Below are 20,664 nucleotides of genomic sequence, written 5' to 3'. Positions count from 1 at the left end.
CTGCCCCTTGGTGTAGGCAATGAGTACAGCCAACAATAGGGTTCACTGACTACAGACAATTTCAAGAATAATAAAAAATAAACCTGACTAAAATCTGTCTGCATTTTATTATCACTAGGCACAGCAAAACAGTGCAAGTCATAAGCCTTCCCACGTGGGCAGACACTCCCACTGCCTGGTCATTGTACGCCACTGGGCTGGCTCTGAGACATGATATTGCCTTCTTTCCAAAACAACTGGAAAATACCCTGTGGGATTTTGATAGTAAATGGAGCTCACTTCGAGTGCAGAAACAAGGGTCATATCAACTCAATTTTGGCTGAGCATTAAAGGTTTGGGTAACTAGTAATGGTTTTACCCATTTGTTTTTAAAAAACTAGTACCCCAATTTTTTTCTGTGAAAATATCACAAAGTCCATAAGTAACTTTTATTGGAACACAGTCACACACATATATTGTCTGTGGCTACATCTGTACTATCATGAGAGAATTTACTACTCGCGACAGAGATCATGTGGCCTGCAAGCCTAAAATATTTACTATCTGAACCTTTACAGAAAAATTTTGCTGGCCCCTGATCTAGAGCAAAATATATATTGAATCATTGATGCCATTCTTAATTTAATTTTTAAAAATAATTGTTATTCTTTTTTTTTGCTAAGTGTTTTAATTATTTGCTGTTTTAGCCTAAGTTTTTTTTTTTTTTTTTTTTTGACCGCATCACGCAGCATGTGGGATCTTAGTTCTCCGATCAGGGATCAAACGTGCACCCCCTGCAGGGGGAGCATGGAGTCTTAACCACTGGACCTCCAGGGAAGTCCCATTCTTAATTTTAAAGAAAGATTATATATGTTCATATACAAAATAAGTTTTAAAGTAAAAATGACTATTTAGACCTTTTTGGGACCCTGATTTTTTTAATCTGCCTATTGATTTTAAGATTCTAGGGGTCAGAAATTCCTGAGGCATAGCATCATGTCTTAGAGTCACTACATACTGTAAAATGTCCCCATATGATGATTCCATATACAGAGATTCCACATGACTCCGAAACGAGAAAGTTACATGTGAGGTAAAGGCACCCTGAACGTGATAAAGACAGACTAGTTTTCTTCTCCATTGAAATGGCTAAGTAATTTAACTGGAGGTCGCACAAAGGTGGCTTGGCCAGGAGACGTGTTTTGTATGTCCTTCATGAAATTTTTAAAATGTTTTAAATGGAATGCCTTTATATGGGGCGTGCGCTTGCTACTTTACCACAGTCCTCAACATTCCTTGGTAAACCCTTGACCCATTTCACACATTTAAATGACCTCCCTGACCCAGGTGGGCGGTGGAGTTTGCAACCCTTGAAGGAAAAGCAAAATGTTCCCTGATGTTACCATAGTCTCTACATGTTACTAAAACACTTCTGCGAAAATTATTAGTTCTCATCAATGAGGCTATTATTTTATGAGCCAACAGAAATCCCTATATTTTGCTATTATTAACATATGAGGGCTGTACACCGGAAACTAACATAGCCTTGTAAATCAACTATACTCCAAAAAAGATTTAAAAAAAAAAATATATATATATATATATATATATATATGAGGGGCAATGTTAGCATTGACATTAAATTAGGGAGTAAGAATATTTGATTTGTTGCAGAGAATGGGTATGAATTGGCAATGAAAGGAGTTTTCACTTGCTTCTTCCCACCTACTCCCCTCCTTCACCACAGTTCTTCATCCTCTAACCATCTTACGTTAATTCACCCAAGAAGTTCTCATGTCAAATACACTCGAGTTTGTATTTTCTTAAATTTAGATTTCCCAGATTTCAGAATTTGAGACTATGACTCTCTGATATAATATTTCCCTTTGATGGAATTAAAAATAAAGTTTTAAATCTTTTACATAAGCATTTTTATGTGTAGCAACCAAACATCAATATGCCTTCCTAAAGTAAACTAAGGATGAGATTTTTCAAAATGTAAAATCTCATTTCTTTCATGGATTTTACACTTTAAGTTTACCATTAACAGGTAAGAGAGAGAAACAACAAGGTCCTGATGTATAGCACACGGAACTATATTCAATATCCTGTGATTAAACCATAATGGAAATGAATATGAAAAGGAATGTGTGTATATATGTATAACTGAATCACTTTGCTGTACACCAGAAACTAACACAACATTGTAAGTCAACTGCACTTCAATGAAAGAAAACCAGGTAATAGAGCACAGCGAATTTAAAAATAGTACTATATTGAACTCAAGCCACCAAAATTTGCCTGTCTTCCATATGGGGGATCAAAGATATAAGAAACTGCTTCTATAATCGCATTCAAATACATAAGAAACTGCTGCTGTAATCACATTCGAATACGTACATAAGACAAAATGTGATAAACTGCTATACCGTAAATACAAATAAAGTACAATGGGAAAACAGGAGATTGAGAGATTATGAACAGGAAGGAAGAGCAGAATAAACAATAATTAAAGTTTCCCCAAACCCAAATACATGCTGTCTACAAGAAATTCACTTCAAATATAATGATATAGGTAGGTTAAAAATAAAAGGATGCAACATGATGTATCATACAAACACCATTCAAAAGAAAGCAGAGGTGACCTACTAATATCAGATAAAGTAGACTTCAGGGGAAAAAACATCACCGGGGATAAAGTGGGACATTATATAATGATAAAAAGATGAGTCTACCAGGAGCATGTAGCAATCCCACATACATGTACACCCCAAACAACAGAGCTGCAAAACACACAAAACCAAAACTGACATGACTGAAAGAGAAATAGGCAAATCCACATTATAGCTGACAATTTCAACACCTCTCTTTCAGTAACTGATGGAACTACCAGATAAAAAATCAGCAAGTGTATGAAAGAACCGAACAACATCAACAAATGGGATCCACCTGACATCTACAGAACATTCTACCCAACAACAACAGAATACCCATTCCTCTCAAGCACACAGGGAATACTCACTAAGATAGGCCACATCCTGGGTCATAAATAAAACATGAACACATTTTAAAGAATTAAAATCTCTGATCGTAATGGAATTAAACTGGAAATCATTAACAGAAAGGAAAATCTCCAATCTTTTGGAAATTAAACACCACACTTCTAAACAATCCAGTGAAAGAGGAAGTCTCGAGAGAAATTTTAGAAAATGTATTTATGACACGTATTTATGCAGAGGGAAATGAAAAATGTAAGTGCATTCCATCTCTCCCAGGCTTGCCTCCTTCCTTGCTAACTCTTTCCAATGATTACATGGGCACAGTTTTGAATGTGTGCATGAAACCACCTGAATTGATTTGTCCACATCACTGAAGCAACAAATTCCTTACATTTGCAAAACTGACCCAGGTAAAGATACACACGTTATTCAGCCCTGGCCCTGATGCGTAGGATGGATTCACAGAGAGAGCGTGAGAAATGGAAAGAAGAAAGCATACTGTCCAGATCTCTAGGGGAGTATCACTAGTCATGGCATTACAGGCAGTAAAATATGGAGACAAAGTGCAGAGACATTAAAGCATCCCGACTTAAACCCCCTCGCAGATTCTGAGCATGTCTTAGTCATATTCGCCAAAATTTACTGAGGACTAAGAGGAAGTCAGGGAGAAGAAGGGACGGATTAGGCACTTCCTCTGAGTATTCAACAATCATTTACTAAGCTCCTACCAAACACTGTGGTGAGTGCTGAAGAGGCCAAAAACGAAATAGCAAACATATCCTTCACAAGCTTTACGGCCTAACTGAATTAAACGGTAGGGGAGAGGAAATGAAGATGGTGGTAATCCACTATACAATCTACCAAAATTAATCACAATTCCTTCTGAAACGATTATGGTTATAAAATTTTTAATCTGGCAAGTCCCAAGCATGAAGCTAACAGCAGGGATTGAAAATAAAGTTGATGGCTTCCCTGGTGGCGCAGTGGTTAAGAATCTGCCTGCCAAGGCAGGGGACACAGGTTCGAGCCCTGGTCCGGGAAGATCCCACATGCCGTGGAGCAACTAAGCCCGTGCGCCACAACTACTGAGCCTGCGCTCTAGAGCCCGCGAGCCACAACTACTGCAGCCCGCGCGCCTAGAGCCCATGCTCTGCAACTGGAAAAGCCACCGACCGCAACGTGAAGCCCGCGCACCGCAACGAAGAGTAGCCCCTGCTCGCCACAACTAGAGAAAGCCTGCGTGCAGCAACGAAGACCCAACGCAGCCAAAAATAAATAAATAAATAAAAGTAAAGTTCCATATATACACTACCAAATGTAAAATAGATAGCTAATGGGAAGCAGCCGCATAGCACAGGGAGATCAGCTCGGTGCTTTGTGTCCACCTAGGAGGGTGGGATGGGGGAGGTGGGAGGGAGGCTTAAGAGGGAGGGGATATGGGGATATATGTATAGGTAGAGCTGATTCACTCTGTTATATAGCAGAAACTAACACACCATTGGAAAGCAATTATACACCAATAAAGATGTTTATATATAAATAAATAAATAAAGTTTCCTTAAAAAAAGAAAATGAAGTTGAGGACTTAAAAGGGAGTGAAAGTTGGTTTTATGAAATATCAATAAAAGTTACAATTATTTGTTACATGTGTGATGATTAAGTGGAATAAGATGCAGGACTTTTTCTTACTGTTCTTGTATCCCATGTATATTTCTGGCCATATGTAACTTTTACTAAGAGTCAACAATTAATGATGTTAAAATGATTCCACACTTTTTGTTTTTCTTCCCTTTCCCAGTTTACAAGTACAGAAGCTAAGCAAATCATGTATTGCTGTTTAGAATTATTCACATCTGTAGTAGTAACTAGGTCTCTTGAGATAGAAATAAGTGTGTTAAGATATTGCCAAATATAGGACTTCTTCACTCGAGATTCTATTCCAAGACATTAAGAGTTAAAAGAAACTTGGAACCAGCTAACTGAAGCTATCATCTGGCCCTAATTTTAAGAGTGCTCATCTTGTAGACACTTGCATGCTCACTGTGATAAAAGAAATTGTTCAGATTCACGCATATTTAAATTCTGTATAGTATGATCCTGTGTTTTTATTAAAGAATAAAGTATCTCAAATTTAAGTTAATTTTGGGCTATCATTTTACTATAGCTTCAAATGCTGAATACAGTTTATCACACGAGTATTACACACATGACTGCCAGGTGACCACTTGATCAAAGGTTATCTACCAGGATCTTTTAGTGCAGGCATTATACATAACTATTATCCTCCTGAGGAGGGTCTTGTTACGTGTCTGGCACCAGCCCACCTTCTTTGAGAGGCAGTTCCTGGCTTGATATTGGGCACTGGCTGGCACAGAGAGACTTGCTGGCTAACTCCTAGTAGGCTTCAGATCTTATCTTAAATATTCTTTCTCTGGTTAGTTCCAGATGGCCTCCTTCACGTGTCTGATTGTTGGCTCTCTGTCAGGTGAGGCAGGGGATGACTTGGCCATGTGTCCCTCATCATCCAGCAGGCTAGTCTGGGCCTGTTGCATGGTGGTGATTACAGGGTTCCCAAGAGCAGCAAAAGAGGGCAAGCACTTTTCAAGTCTCCGTTTATGTCACATTTGCTATTGCCCCATTAACCAAAGTAAGTCACGCAGGCAAGCACAGAGCCAGTGTGGGAGGGAAGTGCTCATGGGTATGGACAGTGGGAGGATATTACTGCAGTCTTTTTTACAAACACAGGTGTACCTCGAAGATGCTGCAGGTTCAGTTCCAGACCTCTGCAATAAAGCCAATATTGCAATAAAGTCAGTCACACACATTTTTTGGTTTCCTCATGCATACAAAGGTTATGTTTACACTATGCTGGAGTCTATTAAGTATGCAACAGCATTGTGCTTTGGAAAAATGGGCGCTAGATAGTTAAGACGCGCCTCTCAGGAAGAATAGACCTAAACAGACATTTCTCCAAAGAAGACATACAGATGGCCAACAGGCACATGAAAAGATGCTCAACATCGCTAATTATTAGAGAAATGCAAATCAAAACCACAATGAGGTATCACCTCACACCAGTCAGAATGGCCATCATTAAAAAGTCTACAAACAATAAATGCTGGAGAGGGTGTGGAGAAAAGGGAACCCTGTTGCACTGTGGGTGGGAATGTAAAGTGGTGCAGCCACTATGGAAAACAGTATGAAGGTTCCTCAAAAAAACTGAAAATAGAGTTGCCATATGATCCAGCAATCCCACTCCTGGGCATATATCCAGACAAAACTCTAATTTGAAAAGATACATGCACCCAATGTTCAGAGCAGCACTATTTACAACAGCCAAGACAGAGAAGCAAAATACAGGTTCATCAACAGAGGAATGGATAAAGAAGATGTGGTATGTGTGTATGTGTGTATGTATATATATACATACACACACACACAATGGAACACTACTCAGCCACAAAAAAGAATGAAATAATGCCATTTGCAGCAACATGGATGGACCTAGAGATTATCATGTTAAGGAAGTCAGACAAAGAAAGACAACTATCATATGATATCACTTATACGTGGAATCTACAAAAATGATACAAATGAACTTATTTACAAAACAGAAATAAACTCACAGATATGGAAAACAAACTTATGGTTACCAAAGGGGATGGGGGGGTGGGGGGGCAGGATAAATTAGGAGGTTGGGATTAAAATACATATACTACTATGTATCAAAGAGATAACGAACAAGGACCGACTGTACAGCACAGGGAACTATACTCAATATCTTGTAATAACCTAGAAGGGAAAAGAATCTGAACAAGAACATGTATATATATATATATATATATATATATATATATATATATATGAATAACTGAATCACTTTACTGTACACTTGAAACTAACACAACATTGTAAATTAACTATACTTCAATTAAAAATGGTTTAAAAAGTTTAAAAAGGAACATATAAAGACATTTTCAATGGCAAACAAGGCTTACTATTTCTGATGTAGACCAAATATGTAATGTTGTTCTATAACAAGTGTATATCCCACTGGTAATCCATTTGGATTTATGGAATATTCATTTGGCATAGAATTTGATAATGAGAAAAACCTCAAGTGAATTTCAATGCAGTTGCTTCAGTAAAATTACTGCCACCTCATGGAATGTCCCTATTACTGTCGGAAGCCTTTTACGCCCTGGTACATCAAAAATATAATGCAAAACATAGAAAGGTTGAAAACAGAAGATGATTATTTTCCCTGTTTGCCAGAATTCTACCGTAGCAGACATCACATCTGCTCACTGAACTGAATGTTCGGGAGGAAATAAATGTCCCTGTCTGAAGGTGTTCAGCGTTTGGTGTTGTCAAACGATAAACTGAGGTATATTAAAAATTTTAAGAGCTTATCCGAGCAAACATTGATTCCAATGGCACAGTGCCAAACCGGAAGTTGTTAGGGGTGCTCTGCTGAAAGATTATACAGAGAAGTGTGGAAGCAAAGAAAGGAAATGCTTCGATGGGTTACAGCTTAAAGCCTAGTTGGCCTGTTGTGATTGGTTGCCCTTAGGTTTCAATTTAGTAGCCTTGAGGCATATGCAGGCTTAGACTTCAGTTCACTTTCACAGTGGCCTCCGAGCCACCTCAGCCCAGGGGCCTCCTTGTTTAATTTACTGTCCCGGCCAGGCCTCCTCCGGCTGGGCTTCTACACTGACAGGCAAGGACAGCAGCACCACTACTGAGGCTGCTTGCAAACAACTTTCTAGGACTCATGCTCTTTGGGCCTGACTTCTTTCTGCTAATGAGGTAGTGATGTTATGATTAAGAAGCTCCACTTCTAGCGTAACCTCACCACTCAGAGAGAAGGCCAAGAGAATAATAAGGAAAACTCAGCAGTGTTTGGAAAACTTAAAATCACCAGTAGAATTGTCCCTGGGGCCTCTGCCATACTAGAAGAACCTTCCCTTTGTTGTCATGAAAGTCACGGGGAGCGCAGATTTGCTTGTCTAGGGTAACTAGGAAGTTACGTGAGCGAGGACTCCACAAGTCTAACATGAAACACTTCGTGAGCTAGCAGCCCTGTAAAATCTCCAGATTTACTCACAGTCTGAAGAAGAATCAGATACATTTGGCTGCCAAAACCAACACTGTGGCACAAGGAATTGCCCATGTTCAAACAAAGATCCATGATGGCATCATTATCCACAAGTTTTTGCTTTTCTTCTAAAGGCCTGAAGATTAAGGCACCACAGATGAACTGCACAATGTAGCAAGCACTGTCCACCCCATGAGTGTGATCAGGTACAAGGAGCAAAGACCACAGAGACTGAGAATAGAGGACTTCTGATTGGGAGGGGGGCAGGGGAGTGTGCGTCGGGGAGCAAGAAACTCTGGCTTAAGGCACTGGGAGATACATGGAAAGTGACACAGCAGTCAAAGACAGACGGATTTCTTGCGACTCCTCCAAGTCTGGCTCCTTAGCCAAGTCAGGAAGATGTCATCCTCTCCCGTTCTCTCCACTTCCAGTTTTCATCCTACTCTTGGTTCCGTGGCCTTGAATGCAAACAAGTAATGTCAATATCAGTTTTTTGGTGTACCTGGTGATAATGTACTTATTCAAAATAATAAAGGACATTATAAGTGTCAAATCACTCACAAACTTTTGATTTGTGTCTAACTAGGAATGAATCTGTCTTTGGGATATGATGACGTGTGGTTCGAAGCTTAGTCATGAGGACAGACAGGAGTTCTATTCTGAAGATACGTGGAGAAAAGTGAGGACCCTTGTGCTGGAGAATACCGGAAATATTAGAAATGAAGATGAAAATGCCAAGCTAGTTGAAAACTAGAAGTTAATTCCTTCTGGAAAAATAAAGGTAATTGACGAGGTTTATTTAAAGTTGAGAGGCAGTAACATTCTTTTTTTAAATTATTTTTTATTTTTCGGCCACGCCACACAGCATGCAGGACCCTAGTTCCCCAACCGGGGAGCGAACCCGCGCCCCCTGCATTGGAAGGGCGGAGTCTTAACCACTGGACCACCACGGAAGTCCCGAAAGGCAGTCACATTCGAAACAGTATCCAGACACTCGCTTTCGTGCTCCTAAGTGATCAATGGAACCCTACAGAATGGCTGACAGGGAACGTTGGATTAGCTTCAACATTCATCGTGGAATGTTTCAGGTAGGGCTTTTCTCTTTTTTAACAATTGATAACCCACTCTTTACCGCCACAAATAATGATATAAGTTAGAGGAAAAGCTTTTCCTTTAAAGTCCCTATGTATTTGAGAATTTATTAAAACTGAGTTATTAAAAACGGAGTTTTCTAACAACCATTTTCTTTATAGTCTAGTGGGATAATAAAAATAAATAACAAAAAGTACTATCAGGGCTTCCCTGGTGGCTCAGCGGTTGAGAGTCTGCCTGCCGATGCAGGGGACACGGGTTCGTGCCCCGATCCAGGAAGATCCCACATGCCGCGGAGCAGCTGGGCCCGCGAGCCATGGCCGCTGAGCCTGCGCGTCCGGAGCCTGTGCTCCGCAGCGGGAGAGGCCACAGCAGTGAGAGGGCCGCGTACCGCAAAAAAAAAAAAAAAAAAAGAGGCCATTCAAGTACATCTTTCCCCTTAGAAGAAGGAGCATTCCATCTATTTGAGGAGAAGTTTATGAGGAATTTTAGGCGCTGCCTTAATTAAGTGGGATCAACATGTACTTGAAGAGCTGTATAAACTGTCAAGCAGAATTTCAATTTAGGGCAAGATTCTCCCGGTCTGTCCTAAAACTGAAGATGGGACTGTATCTCCTAGAGAATAATAATACTAAAACAGTAAAATAATAATAATAGCTAAATTTATTAAAACTTAATAAGTGTCACTGCTGCACAGTGAAAGGTAAAGTAAGCCCTTCACGTTCTGACTCGTGTAATCTTGGCAACGCATACACGTGGGACGTACCGGTATTCCCAGATGGGCAAGCTGAAGCTTGGAGAAGTTGCAAAGGTTGCTCAAGAAACTATTACGGAGGCCACATGATCACTGAGTTTTCCTCAAAATAATGCTATGTACATCCTCCTTTAGAGTTTACACACTTGTTTGGTTTTCGTTACTTCCATTTGATCTGCTTCCTCACACGCTCACGAGTCTGCTCCAAACCTATCTTACCTGCCATCTACTTTTGCACCTTTCACCAGAGAAACTGGAAAGCATTATCTTTAGAATATTTTCTACGTCTTAGAAACAAGGAATTCGAGTGTGGGCCTAAATGCTGCCTTCATAATCTGTTCTGGGCCAAAGCAAGTTTGTTATCCAGGTAAATGGGGGTTTGCATGAAGAAGCCAATCGTCTCCAGTATTCCCAAGAAGCCCTCCACGAGGTTAGTAACTAAGACCCTTATTAGCGTAAACCCCTGTCCACATCCCCCTCTCCTCGCTGAAGTCACAGTGAAGCCAGGCGGAGCCGGGAGCGGCGAGGCTCCTTCCTGGCCACTAGAGGCCAGCAAGCCACTGCCCAGAACCTCCGAGCTGGAGTGCGCCGCTTCTGACATCATGAGGCCGGTTCATTCAAAAGGAGGAGGGTGTTGCTAGAATGCTTTTAAAAGGAAAACGTCCCATGTATTTTCAGTGCATACTACTGAGAGGCCTCTAGGTTTGAAGGCTTCGCGAGACTTCCCAGAATGTAAGTCTTAAGGAAATTAAACAAGCAGAGAAAGGGTGTCTCTGTGGTGTCTGTCCCTCCACCTCTTCCAAAAGCCCTATGCTGTCCGTTTTATCATAATGCTTTATTTCCCCCACCCCGTTAGCTATCTGGAACAAAACACAACTTGAACTGTTCTCTTTTTTTCCTCTAATAATTTATTTTCTTAAAAGCAATAACGTCCCTCCCCTTCTTCACTTCTCCTCAGGTTCACACCCTTTCTCTCCCCCTTTTTCTTTCTATCGCTCACTCCTCTCTTCCCCTCTCTGTTGCATTTCTAGGAGGAAATAAGCACTCTGTGACTAGATAATCCACCCTCAGGGTTTCAACTACCACCTGTGAGCTGATGCCTTATAAACCTGTTATATCTGGCTGACACCTCTCCTGCAAGCCTCAAAGGTCTATTTCTCACCGACTGTTAGACATCTGCACATGGGTGGGTCCCCAGGACCGCAGCTCGACCAGACTGAACACTAGACGGCACTGTGTGAAATAACCCCAACAACCACAAACATATTTGCAAATATGTGCATATGTAGAGAATATCTTTCAAACGGTACACAAGAAACCAATAAAGGTGGCAGCCTCCAGCGCTGGGAGCACGACAGCCAGGGGATGAGGTTGGAGAAAGACTCACTTTTCTCTACGTGCCTTTCCGACCCTTTGGATTTCATATAATGTGCATGGATTACCTATTAAACAATAAAGGGAATTCTATAAACAGTTTAATGTTTACATCTTCTAGAGTTTTACCAAGCCCATTGTTCCCCTTCTGCCACGTGCTCCCTGGGTAGATAAATTGACTCTCAGTTTCGACTACCAGTTATGAGCTGGGGACTCACAGATCTGTTATCTCTGGCCCACACCCCTCCTTCCAGCTTCAAAGTTCCATTTCCCACCGTCAGACATTTGTCCGTGGGTATGCCACCAGAACCTCAAACTCAACGTCTCCTGCACCCCATTCACCATCTTCCAGCTACTTGACCTTGAGGAAGGCCCTCTGTAAATCCTGCTGAACTGAAGGACGACCCTGCTGCTGCTCTTCCTGAGTTGTCAGTCCCAGCTGCCAACAACCGTGGTCTCGCCCTGCACCCGCCAGAACTGGGGTTCATTCCTTCCCTCCCCAGATCCGCCCAACCAGCCAGCCAAACACCCCGCCCCTCCCCTCCCCTAAAATATCCCTCAGATTCAGCCCATCCTCCCCATTTCTAATACCCTCCTGTGGGCCCTTATCATCTCTTTCCTGGGCTTCCATGCTCCCTCCCCATCTGACTTCCTTCTTCCAGGCCTGTGCTTTTCAAAGTCCCCCCAACCTCCGCCCAGCTGCCCAAGTCACACATGTAAGTGTAACTCTAACAGCATCGCTCCTGGCTCACCCCCGGGAGGCTCCCTGTACTACATGAGGAGGCCCCCACACAGCACCGCACCGCGTCCTTGTCCCTCCCCACCTGGCCTTGTCGTTCCCCACCTGGCTTTGCCGACCTGTCCGGCTTCATCTCCTCCCATTTCTGGACTAATTACAGAGGTCGCGCAACTGTTTGCGGTTTCCCAAGCATCCTGTGCTGTTCCTCTCTGACACCTTTGTTTATGCTCCTTGCTTAGCTCAGAATGCCCACTCCTGACCCCCTTCGGCTTCCCTTCATCTTGGCCATCTCCTCACCATCACGTGAGACTCACACAAAGACCTAAGGAAGGAACGTGGAATAAAGACGTCCTGAGACGGCGAACATTGAAAACTGTGAGCCTCGGGCCCGGTCGTAACATCACTGACAAGGGAAAGCAAAAGGATCATGATCTCCAGCTAGTTTAATTCAGTGGCATAAGTAACCGATCTAGAATTTCTTTGAAAACAACATTAACAATCTTGCATGACCACTGGAAGAAATGAAAAGGAGCAAGAGACAACTCAAGTTTAGGCTGCATCATGTCTGGTCACCCAACCACAAGACATATGAAAGGTACTGAGGAGGTACTAAGACTCCATAGAGTCGCCTGTTGTCATATAACATCTGCCAACGACTTTAATTAACTCTACACTTCACAGTGAATCATCTACCTTCAGCATTTACCCTCCTTTTAGACTCGGGAACAAGCTAATGAATTTGATGTGCAGGCAGCAGAATGAAGATGTGTTTTTGCCTCTCATAAAGGCTCCTTTTGTATTTCTAGGGTCACATCTTGAGTTTCGGGGCAAGTCTGAGTTCACTTAGTGCAGAGAAAAATATGTCAGGATCTGGATATTACAGATTTAAGTCATAAAACAAAAGCACCCTGAGTCTTGGTGTAAGTCTGCGGCGATAAAGATGCATAGTGGGGAAATCCCCAACATCCACGGGGTCTCGATCAAATAAAACTGGGGCTGAATCATCTGTGGTGATGAGGGAGAGATATGCACATCAGAAACATTTGAGATTTTTACATCTCACTAATGTCACTAAGTAGCCCAACCTTATCAGAGACACTATCAGGAAAATTCAGAGTCTGGGTTAGCTTTTGCCTCACCTTTGCGGCACATGCCAAGAATCAGAGAATGGACAACAGAAGAATATTAACCACAAAGAGTACCTGTGTGCTACAGTTAAAATAAACTCAGTTGCATTTCAATTCGTTCATTCATTCATTCAACAATACTTATTGAATGCTATGTGCAAGAATTTGGAGTAAGATCACTCTAAACAGGGTGATGACATATCCGTGAAACTTCTAAATTAGCCAGTCTCTATTTTCCAAGGGAATCTGTGGAGAGGTGTTGTGAATAAGAAGAAGTAACAGAATTAAATCGCGTATCTAGTCAGGAACGGGGGTATCCAAGTCCCTCTCCTCTGCTCTCATGTGAAGGTAAGTTACAGCTACAGAATAAAGGAACACAAAATATACATAGATAGGTATGGGGCCATACATCCAAAGGGTTTGGGACAATCTCAATTTTAATGTCCATTTCCCTTACCTCGAAGAGCATGCTTGTATTTGTCAAACCACACAGCCCAATTTTGACTTGGGAAGTACAGCGAGGTTGGCAGACACACAGAGAGGGCATCTAATGACCTGCTGGTCCCGTGAGGAGAAGAACAAAAAGAGAGCAAATTAAAGGCTCGCTAAGAAATACTGAATTTGAGGATCATGAAGGCAAAGATAGGGATGGCTCTGAATACAGGAGAAGATGGAGCTAAAGGACCCAGACAGGCTGTTCTCGGGAGTGGAGCTCCTTAGAAACATTTCTTTGGTATTGAGAAAACGGTGAAAATGTAAAATAATAGAAAGAGAGAATGAAGGAAGCTCCTTCTGAACTTTTCTTGAAGGTCAAGATAATTAGATAATTTACAACAAGACTTGCATTAGCTCCATCTTCCCCATTTTGGAGCTCTAATAAGCTCTGGTATAAGTTTTTCTTTCAGAGAACAAACCACACTAATCTTGGAAAATGGTCACAGATAGTTTTCAGTGTAATACAGGTATTGCTGAAACACAAATAGATAAGCTTGGTTATACAGGGAAATCTAGTCATTACATGGATTTTTTCGAGGTTAGATACATTCTGGGAATATTGGCTGGGTCTGGGGATGGACTGCAAATGATATTTCTATAGACCAACTCTTCTTCTTTCTCTCGTCCAAGGTCGAGTAGGCTATTCTGAGTCAGAAAATCTGGATTGGAACCTGGTTCTGCCATTTGCTGACTGTTAGATCTGAGACAAGAAATTTTAAGCTCTTTGAGCCTAATATTCATCATTCACAGAAAGGAAACAAATCCTTCCTTGAAGAGATTTTAGAAGGTTTAAATAACCTAAAATACAGTATAGTGCTCAGAACATGATAAAAAGATACATACATAAGTGATAGTTATCAGTACTCTTTACTAACTCTCTCTGGTCTGTTTGCCATGGTACGGGAGGGAGAGGGTTCTAAAAACAAACAGGGAAGAACACTTGACCAATGCGCTAAAAAATATATTACACAATGGTAGGAGAACTGACTTTCAATAATCATATACTAGAAATTTTCGTTACACCTGGGTAACACCAAATTCTATTTAAAATGCCAATCTCAACTGTTTCTGCTATTTGACTTTGACCTCCCTAATAAAGATTTAGCATAAATGGATAGAATGACAATCTTCAGTAAAGGGGATAGAAATGTTTTATCTAGCAAGTTCTTTATTGCCTAACAGTCTTACAAATAGGGCCAGAGATAAAGTTACCATTAAAACTAACAGGATGTTCAGTATTACCTCCTGGATATTACTTGTGTGATATTCTTGCTGTAATCTTATCTTAGGTTGTCACCAAATGTTTCCTGAATCCCCATCAAATGTTCATACTGTGCTAGGTACTATCAGGGACACAATGATGACTACAACACAGGCTTTGCCCCAAAGGCACTCATCATCTAGTGAAAGGGAGGCAGTGGTAGTAATTGACTAAAAAGGCCAGCTGCTGAAGAGTTTTCTGAAAAAGGTGCAAAGTGTTCTGGGAACATAAGCAAAAGGTAGGTTGCTTCCAACTGCAGACATCTAGGAGGATTCTCTAGGGAATTATTTGAACAAGGTCACGGAGGATGGATAGGACTCCATTGTCAGAATGGCAGTAAAGGGATGGGGTTAGCAGCAAGGCTGAGAAGCAAGCTCGAGCTTGACCCAGAAAGTGGATGAGAGCAGGATGCATTCAGAAACAGTAGCTACAACAGCATGGAGTTGTATAGAACGCAGGGAGTAAAGAAGACAAAGTAGAAAAGGCAGGTCAGGAGAAGGCTGTGGAAGGTTTTAAACGGCTGGCTGAGAAGCTGGGTTTTTTTCTAGCTGCAGAAATCCAATGAAGGAAGAACGCCATGCTGGGTCTTGGTTCTGGAAAGATGCACAATTAGAGTCAGTATGGAGGATTTATTGGAGGGGTGAGAAAGAGACTAAAGGGAAGTCAACCAGATAAGGAGCCCTGGCCATAGATCAAAGGTATTAAGGCGTAGAAGGTGGGCAGTGGCACAGAAAGCAATGGATGAATGGCACTCTGCGTTTTTGTCTTGAGATGACACACTCCTTGAGTGCACCAGTCTCAGATATACTTTGTTGCTGAGATTAAGAGCCTTGGGCTAAACTGAAGAAATGAAAGTCCTTGAATGCAACTAATTTGTGCAACTGCTCCTTTAAAGAGTTGCCTGGTGGTCACTGTCTGAAGAAGACACACTGAGATAGAAGTGACCATGTGCAAAGATTTTCTTCACCAAGGGACCTGTGATAAAATAAATGTAATACAGAAGTCCAGTGATTTGCATTGTCCCAACATCACACAATACCCCAGTTTTTTACATCTTTGTCCCCTCCGCAGTCACTCTGTATTTTCTTTAGTCTTTTCCCTCTTCTACAATTTCTGCTTTTTTTTTTTGTTTTTCCCCCGGCCTTGCTGTGTGCCTTGTGGGATCTTAGTTCCCCAACCAAGGACTGAACTCACGCCCTCGGCAGTGAAAGCACTGAGTCCTAACCACTGGGGCGCCAGGGAATTCCCAATTTTTGCTATTTTTATGTGAACATTTTTTGCAGGTGATGGTTGACAACTGGTTGTCCCTAATTCGTTCCCCAATATGAATGAGCCAATGAACCTACTTTTTAAAATGTTTTGAGGGACTTCCCTGGTGGTCCAGTGGTTAAGACTCCGTGCTTCCAATGCAAGGGGCGTAGGTTTGATCCCTGGTCGGGGAGCGAAGACTGCACGTGCTGCGTGGCGCAGCGGCCAAGAAAATATATTTTTTAAAATGCTTTGAGGGCTTCCCTGGTGGCGCAGTGGTTGAGAGTCTGCCTGCCGATGCAGGGGACACGGGTTCGTGCCCCGGTCCGGGAAGATCCCACATGCCGCGGAGCGGCTGGGCCCGTGAGCCATGGCCGCTGAGCCTGCGCGTCTGGAGCCTGTGCTCCGCAACGGGAGAGGCCACAACAGTGAGAGGCCCGCGTACCAGAAAAAAAAAAAAAAAAAAAAAAATGCGTTGAGATTCTTAATGTAGATGTCCAATCCCATGTAAAAATCACATAATTATGAAATGAAATGACCAACCTTATTATTTAAACTCTATTCTCAGAAATAAAATCAAACATTCTCTAACACATGCAACAAATCAAATATCACCATCGGCACTTTTTCTTTTCACACCTAACATGTGAGCTCTTAATTACACTATTGCATTCATTTTCTCCTTTCAGGTAACAAAAAAGTGAATCTGTGAATGTAGCTACACAGATTCCTTTAGAAAGCAATCAGACATAGAATGACTCTAAGTGAAGCCTCCAGGCACTTTTCTATGTGTAGAAAATGCATGCACTCTGCATACCAGTGGCAAAATCAGAAAGAACATTCACTGGTTTTCTTCCTCAGGATCTGTTAGGATTCCTTCTAGCCCCCATCTTTACTCACTCTCTAAGGAAATTAAGATCTGGGCAGCAATGCCAGGCTAGGGGGTCAGCGGGGACCAGGAACCCAGGAGTGTATTTAAAAACAGAAACATTGGGACTCCACTGGTGGTGCAGTGGTTAACAATCCGCCTGCCAATGCAGGGGACATGGGTTCCATCCCTGGTCCGGGAAGATCCCACATGCCGCAGAGCAACCAGGTCCGTGTGCCACAACTACTGAGCCTGTGCTCTAGAGCCTGTGAGCCACAACTACTGAAGCCCACATGCCTAGAGCCCGTGCTCCACAACAAGAGAAGCCACTGCAATGAGAAACCCGCGCACTGCAACAAAGAGTAGCCCCCGCTCGGCGCAACTAGAGAAAGCCTGTGCACAGCAACGAAGACCCAACACAGCCAAAAATAAATAAATTATTTAAAAAAAACCAAACATTTATTAGTGTTTGACAATTAATTAGATCTTATCTTCTTGCTTTTAAAGACAGTTTCATAATGTTAAAATGTAGTCTACCATTCTACTGGTGATAATTCAAAGTCCTTCTTGCTTACCCTCTCTGACATAAATCACAGCAATATTTATTTATTTATTTATTTTTGCGGTACGCGGGCCGTACTGTTGTGGCCTCTCCCATTGCGGAGCACAGGCTCCGGACGCGCAGGCTCAGCGGCCATGGCTCACGGGCCTAGCTGCTCCGCGGCATGCAGTATCCTCCTGGACCGGTGCACGAACCCGTGTCCCCTGCATCAGCAGGCGGACTCTCAACCACTGCGCCACCAAGGAAGCACCATAGCAATATTTTTTTATCTGTCTCCTAAACCTAAGGAAATAAAACTAAAAAAAAAAAAGGGACCTAATTAAACTTAAAAGCTTTTGCATAGCAAAGGAAACCATCGACAAAACAAAAAGACAACCTACTGAATGAGAAAATATTTGCAAATCATATGACTGATAAGGGGTTAATATCTAAAATATATAAATAGCTCATACAACTCAACATTTAAAAAAAACCAACTAAAAAACAGACAGAAGGGACTTCCCTGGTGGTCCAGTGGTTAAGACTCTACGCTTCCAATGCAGGGGATGTGGGTTCGACCCCTGGTTGGGGAGCTAAGATCCCACATGCCACACAGGCAAAAAATTGAAAAACAAAACCAAAATAAACAAACAAACAAAAAAACCAGGCAGAAGACCTGAATAGGCATTTTTCCAAAGAGGAAATGCAGATGGCCAATAGGAAAAGATGCTCAACAGCACTACTCATCAGGGACATGAAAATCAAAACCACAGTGAGATACCACCTCACGCCTGTCAGAATGGCTGTCATCAAAAAGAACACAAATAACAAATGTTGTCAAGGATGTGGAGAAAAGGGAACTCTTGTACACTGTGGGAGGGAATGTAAATTGGTGAACTACTGTGGAAAACAGTATGGAGGTTTCTCAGAAAACTGAAAATAGAACTACCATATGACCCCTACCATATTCCCAGTGGAATTGCTGGGACATATGGTAAAAAAAAAAAAAAAAAAAAAACAAAACCAAAACCACTAATTCGAAAAGATACATACATCCCAATGTTCATAGCAGATCTATTTACAATTGCCAAGATATGGAAGCAACCTAAGTGTCCATCAACAGATGAACGGATAAAGAAGATGTTGTGTGTGTGTGTGTGTGTGTGTGTGTGTGTGTGTGTGTATACACATACATACACTCATACAATGGAATGTTACTCAGCCATAAAAAAGAATGAAAGTTTGCCATCTGGGGCAACATGGATGGACTCAGAGGGTGTGCTAAGTGAAATGTCAGACAAAGACACATACTGTATGATAGTACTTATATGTAGAGTCTAAAAAAATACAACAAATCAGTGAACATCACAAAACAGAAGCAGACTCACAGATATAGAGAACACACTAGTGACACTAGTGTTTACCAGTGGGGACAGGGAAGTGGGGGAGGAGTAACACAGGGATAGGGGAGTAGCAGGTACAAACTATTATGTATAAAAGAAGCTGCAAGGATATATTGTACAGAGGGAATATAGCCAATATTCTATAATAACTATAGATGGAATATTACCGTTAAAAATTGTGAATCACTATATTGTACACCTGTAACTTAAATAATATTGTACATCTATTATATTTCAATAAAAAGTGCTTTTTGTTCAAATTCTCCGTTGAATTTGGTTAGTCCATTTACATGGGTAAGTGAAAGAATCACAGAGATACTGGGACACAACACTGACAAGTAATAGTTGATAAATATTAAAATATATATTAAGGGCTGTATAATACTTTTGCTATCAAGCCTATCGAGGTGTTCACTGATCTATGCCATTCTTGGTGTTGACTAGGAAAAAAAACTCCAATCCAGCCAGTCCTTAATACATAGAGTTAATATGTTCTGAGAGGGAGGGGGCAGTCAATGTAACCTTTATCCCTAACAGAAAGTGCTATTTCAGTAACCCACTTGAACATTTAAAACTCTTGGAGGCAAGATGGTAAGGACAATTAAACTGCAGATAAATGAGTGCCTCATTCAATTACTGTTTGGATCAGAAAAAAGAAAGAAAGAAACAATAAGGTGACTGTTTAAAAGGAGAGTAAACAACTCTTTCCTTAGAGCACTAATCTGGGGTGACAATGGGGCAAAAGGCTTATATCTTGGGAGGCAGCTGCACCCCTGCCTGGAAACCAGGAACTCTTTAATACAGAGGAGTAAATTATTTTCTAAATGCATTGATCCAAGCTCCTAAAAAGCCTGCTTATCTCCAAGGTAGAAGAACTTCATTTTGTTCTGAATGAAAGGGTAAAGCTCTTTGTTTCTGGTTAGAGATCATTAAGATGATACTTTAATATTCTCCTCACACCCAGATTTTTCAGATATTTATGAAAAAATCTTCCTGATTTAAATTATCTTGGTCCATTAAAAATTGTGACTCACTATATTGTACAACTATAACATACGTAATACTGTACAGCAACTATACTTCAATTAAAAAAAAAACCCAAATGAAAAAAAAAAAGAAACTATCTGGGTCCACAAAGTCAGATAATCTGCTTCAACCACTACATTTTACACCTGAGAAAAGGACCCCAGAGGTTAAGGAAACAGCTCTAGATTGTGTATTATTCTTTAAATGTACCTGCTTTTAAAAAAGGGAGCACGAAAAGCATTTCTTATCAATATATACAAGCTGTTTTTTGAAATCTTTTCGATCGTGAGCTTGTTTGGAGTGCTACAAGCTCTGATAGCTAAGTAAGGAGGGCCTACATAGGACAATGCCCAGATACCAAATCTCGAACTGAATTCTGAGATGATCCACTGATAGCCACCCAAAAATACTGTGATAAATCCACACTCATATCTCCTCTGACAGCCTCGTTTTTTCCTCCTCCATTGTTTATTTTTTTGCATTGCACGTCCTTCCTCCTGTTAGATTCTGTGGCATACGTGAGCCGTATGGATTCACAGGTGCAGGTCAACATATTAGTAAAATAATAAAAACAAACCAAAAAATCCCAGAAAAGCCTATTAGCCTCCCAAGCCTCCTTAGCATGAAACTCATGTATTAGTTCTTGCTCATGTCAACTTA

Source organism: Globicephala melas, chromosome X, assembly GCF_963455315.2.
Source record: "Globicephala melas chromosome X, mGloMel1.2, whole genome shotgun sequence".
Classification (NCBI taxonomy): Eukaryota; Metazoa; Chordata; class Mammalia; order Artiodactyla; family Delphinidae; genus Globicephala; species Globicephala melas.
This window is presented reverse-complemented; position numbering follows the sequence as displayed.